Source organism: Peromyscus californicus, unplaced genomic scaffold, assembly GCF_007827085.1.
Source record: "Peromyscus californicus insignis strain IS unplaced genomic scaffold, ASM782708v3 Scaffold_4__1_contigs__length_199733344, whole genome shotgun sequence".
NCBI classification, from domain to species: Eukaryota; Metazoa; Chordata; class Mammalia; order Rodentia; family Cricetidae; genus Peromyscus; species Peromyscus californicus.
The window spans coordinates 48,643,265-48,648,732 of record NW_026294562.1 but is presented as its reverse complement, the minus strand read 5'-3'; the positions used below and the strand labels follow the sequence as shown (position 1 = coordinate 48,648,732).

The 5,468-nt window shown below is 35.2% G+C and overlaps 1 pseudogene; it reads left to right on the top strand.

Annotated features, from left to right (window-relative positions):
• Nucleotides 1-2,167: 2,167 nt before the first annotated feature.
• On the top strand, nt 2,168-3,120 carry LOC128123750 (olfactory receptor 5B12-like; annotated as a pseudogene).
• Nucleotides 3,121-5,468: the final 2,348 nt, after the last annotated feature.

Genomic DNA, 5,468 nt, shown 5'->3' with positions numbered 1-5,468 from the left:
CTTAGTCATTCATTTTCAGATAATTTTATATCCTTTTACACAAAGAAAAAATGTGTGAGGAAGATGTAAAGTTGCCTTATCCAGAGACCTTAGTAGGACTTTTTTTTTCTATTTTTGCTGCCTGACTTAGATGTGACATTGAGGGCCTAATAATCTGAGGTTCTCTCAATAAAGTTTTATTTTCCCATGTCTTATAAGCCACCTCAGAAAAATACAAACCACCCTTGCTGTCTCCACCAAGGTGAGGTGGAAGAACCAATATGGGATCATAAGCACACAGACAACTGGCCTTGTGGCACTCCTATTCTGGAGATAAGAGAAAGCTTGCTGTCCCTGCCTTGATATTTGATAGAGCTAAGCCACATTCTGTCCCACAACATAGCTCTACTACATGTAGGGAAGGAGATGATTTCCTGTTTCTGCACATTGGACTGATGTTCTTGACATGAAGTGACCCATGTCACTCATTTGTGTCACTACTTGTATATCCCTAGAACATTAAGTATCACAACACTGTGCCACAATGGTCAGTCAGAACTGTAAAAGTGTATGGAACACCTGATAGTTTTATTTTAGAGATGAAACAAAAATGTGAAAAGAAAGCCAAGAAAGGGAAAATAGCTGTAATACGGACAATGCTTCTAGCCATCTTATCATCTTTATTCTTCTATTTTATCTGCTCTACAACACTGCTCAACAGCTTCCATATTGCATTCTCATAAACAACAGATTCTAGAGTAAATGTTGTCATAAAGATGTGGAATTCCCAATTACATTGTGTTTAAAAATTTTTATAAGATTCAAAATATAAAAATTATTGTTCCCTTTTTGGAATTCAGAAGACATGGCTCTTTCTACATCCATTTGACACGTCAACTGTTTGGGTATTTTCTTTAGGATTAGTTTACATTAAAACCATAATTTCAATGTTAGTATCCATGAAGTGATCAGATGGTATATGGACAGTAATGACTCTAATGGGTTTAATTTGAATATTAGCGCATTTTCTATAGTTTTCAAAAGGCATTCTAAATTATGGCCATAACAGAACAAAAATAATCTAACCTTAGCTATTGGTTAAGATAAGGGATGAACCATCTCTCACATTAAATGTGAAGGGAGCATAGTTCAGAGAAATGAGTAATCCTCAAGATTCTCAATTCAAGATTCTATATGCAGAAGTTTTCTCAGGGAGAAAAGTTCTGTCCTTAATGCAACCAGAGCAAAAGAGTGAGGGACCACCATAGCCCCCATATAGGCAAGTACAAGTAGATATACTTTGTAATACAGCCTGTGGGGGTTACAAGATATGGAGAGTATAAAGTGCTATCTATTCTCTCTTACCCTATTCTTCCATATGTAGAATAGTTGTCTATGTGAAAAATGAAGATATTGACATGAAGTGAAAACATCTGAATCTTACTGTAACTAAAAATTCCTTGTACATTTTTTTGAGTTACTGAAAAGTATCAAGGCACCAGTAAAACTATGTTCAAGGGATTGTACATTTCAACTCGCCTGTGTTTAAATGAAAGAGTCTAGCTAAAATCTCTCATAAAAAAAGCATGTTGCTAGGGAAGAGATCAAATCATTACCTATCTACTGATATTTTAAAAATGTAAGCTGGGATATAGCTCAATGGTACAGCATTTGCTAACTATGAGCAAATTATTAGTTTGACCTCTGACAACAGCAATAGAAAAAGGGAAATAAAAGACAAAAATTAGTGACAAGGGTTTATTACACATGAGATGCACTGATAACTTTTTCTTGCATTGTATACTGATGTATGACTACTTCTTCCTACACTGCACCCACTGATTAAGACTCCAGTGGACATTTTAAGCAAGAGTACCTACAATTTATTTCAGGTAGTACAAAATAGTCTTTGCTGGATAACTGTAATAAACAATATGGCATAACAAGCATACTGAAATGAGCCCCATAGTCATAACTTGCACTGTCTTTTCCAGTTGTTACCAAAGAAATTCTAATGTCCACTTGTATCATCATCAGCCTTCTTCTACTCTGAATTCACTTGATGTTACTTTACATTAGACAAAACATTGACACATGAAAAAGAATTTTACATGCTTCAAGTGGCATAGTAGTGTTCATTTACCGCAACATTTAATTTCCTCATCTTCTCCTAGGTCTTAATTTTCAAATGACAATAGAAAATATTTCAGAGGCAAGTGTATGTATTCTTGTGGGGCTAACTGATGCCCCAGAACTTCAGATCCCTTTATTTATCATTTTCACTCTCATTTATTTGATCATACTGTTTGTTAACCATGACATGATCACATTGATTCTACCGGATTTCTGACTCCACACTCCCATGTACTTTTTCCTCAGTAAGCTCTCCATGTTATAGTGTGTTTATGTCTGAGCAGTCACTCCCAAAGTAATGGAATGGTTTCTCACAGAAAATAAGATCATGTGCTTCAACTTATGTACTTCTCTGATGTTCTTCTTTGCAGTCTTTGTTGTCTCCAAATGTTTCATCTTAACCTCAATGGTCTATGACCATCTTGCAGCAGTGTGTAAACCCTAGCATTATACTACCACTATGGCATGTACCACAACATTTATCCTAATGGTATCTGTCACCTACATTTGTGTACTCCTTCAATCCCCCATCTATGTTGCCTTCACTTTTCACCTCTCCTTTTGTCATTCCAGTGGGATTAATCACCTTTTCTGTGACATTTCCAATTTGTTGGCACTTTCTTGTTCTCATATTTCCAAACCAGAGTTCATTCACTTTACATTAGCATCATTATATGTTCTTGGTCGTTATTCTCTTGTTTGTCTTAAACTCTTCCCTACTTAGTTTTGTTGCAGTCCTGAGAATTTATTCAGATGAGGGTCAGAAGAAGACCTTCTACACTTATGCATCCCACTTCACCACTGTTTCCATCTTCTTTGAGACTGTCATCTTCATGTACATACAGCCCACCACTGTATGTGCACTCTGTGAACACTGTTAAGAATACTTCTGTGTTCTACACTATGGTCAGACCCATGCTTAACCATCTTGTCCATAGCCTGAGAAATAAAGGGGTCAAGCATGGTTTGAAAAAGGATTTTGGAAAAGCAAAGTCTTCATGGTCTTAGACAGGTAATTAATAATTGTGTGTCAACCACATGAAACTTCTATTAAAAACTTTACTGTCCAGGAATATTTTCATTGTAGTTACATTTTGTGTTTAATTTCTCTGATTGGATATTCCCTTCATAAGAAATCTCTTCATGCTTCTGGGAGATGAATAGGATAGAGGAAACTTTGGATGTGTTTCCTTGAAATGAGAGACTATTTCAATTTTGAGATCCAGGTCCTAATTATAAGTATTATAGGATCCCACACTGAAATTTACAGGATAACCTCATACATATGTGGTGTCATAGTTATTTTTTTCAATACCTAGAATTCAAAATAATCCCAAAATTCTTTCACACATTAAAATTAACCATTCTCTGGCACTGATGTTCCTGAGAATTACCTTGAATGATTGCCCAAACACCAAATCTCATTCAGGACAATCTTACTTTCTATATTCATGACGACATACAGAAATTGATATCATGGTCACTCATTATCCACACTTCCTTAACTCTTGAAATCAGAATGTTCAGACACAATTTGATAATAAAGAGTATGTAAAATGAGTAATAAAGAGTCTATTTTGTCTTTGAATCTTAGAAATTTTAGATATAGTTCAGGAAATAGGAATTTACCAAAAATGACATCCATTCTGTTCTTTACTACTTCTTGGACTGATTGTCCAATGGATTTCTTCAGGGCAAGGCATCCATGGAAACAGACTTTTACTTGGCAAGGACCAGTAGTCAATAGGACAGCATAGGAATTTACAAAATTGATGTAGCTTGCAGGCTCTTTTCTCTCTCATTATACTGGTGATTCTTTGAGTGGTTTGTAGTTTTACTTTGTCAGTTACACATGCAATAGCTGTGATTTTTCCTGGAAATTCTGATTTTTCTTGAATATTTTCTCTTAAGTTTCACCTGGGAGCCAATGCTTCTCAAATCTCCTATCTGGAATTATTAATTACAACTCCTAATCCTGGGGACTTTTCTGACTTAATAGAGACAGTCAGATACATATGAGAGAAAAAAAAAACAATGTTCCATTGTTAATTGGAACATTAACAATGCCTCACAGTTCTGGAAAGGAGAGTAAGGCATGCATACAGAGAACTGGGAACATCAGAAATACACATAGTGCCAACTGTTGAAAGTAAGTTCCCTGGACACAAAGTATATTGAATCAATGGTATGATCAGGCATGCTCCAAGAGGAAAAGATGCAATGTAAAATATGGGATGGATAGATCCATACTTATCATACACGTGAGCTTATATTGGTGGAAGAAGTTTGGTATTGTGGGATGGAAAAAGATTGCCTCATCAAGGACTGCCTTTTACAGAGAGATTGAGACATGGGACCCTTTTATAAAAAAAGGGAACTGCATAACATCGTATCTTATAGACATGAAAGAATTATTTGTGTTTGAATATTGTTGTCCTTAAAGCATTGTAGCCATGTCTATTGCTTTTTAACTTTGTAACCACAAGTAGCTGCCAGCTGACAGAGTGCTGCAAGAGCAGGATGAGTCTGGTTGGATATTTAGTAAAGCCTGCAAAAATGCAGAGTACAGTTATATAGGGTGTAGGAAAGTGCAGTTGGGGGAAGCAGAAAGGGGAACAATGAGGACTTTTATAATGATTATGATGTATTTCTTAAAATATAATATATTTCCTAAAAGTCAAAAACAGAAGGCAATAGTAAAGTTGTTCATGTAAGTCCAGTAGAAAAAAAAACTCTGTTAAAGTATAAATAAAAATGACTTGAGCTATTCAGGGCCACTGGAGCACAATCCACTTGGTGGTCAGAATTTTTCCTTGCACTAATACCCCTTCTCTGTTTTAGGACCTGAACCCATGCTGAGGCTGGACCCCTTGCAAATATGACTAATGAATTTATAAGTAAGTATGTCTGCATTATTTCTGGAAATAGAGATAATAATGAGTTGAAAATTGAGCTCAAATTCCCCCAAAACCACCAACTTTGAATTTGACTTGTAATAGTCTGTGAAATCAAGATCAAAAGTGAGGAGAGATTCTGTCAAGAACTTTCAGATGACTGAAATAGTATTGTAGATGGCTAAAATTAGCTTAATAAAGCTCAACCAAAACTATATACAAGGTGGAATTTTCAAAGTTAAGATGCTCTCTGTTATTGAAATATTTACTTTTGAATTCTGGCTCCATCTGCTATATTAGCACTCATACCCTCTACCAGGGTTGTTTTGTTAATCAAAATTACCAAATGTTTATTCAATAAAATAAATTAAAATTATTAAATAATTAAGTAAATAAATAAAAACTATATGAATGGATTACCATATGAAAAGATAAATAAGTGAGTGGATGTGTTTGAGGAAG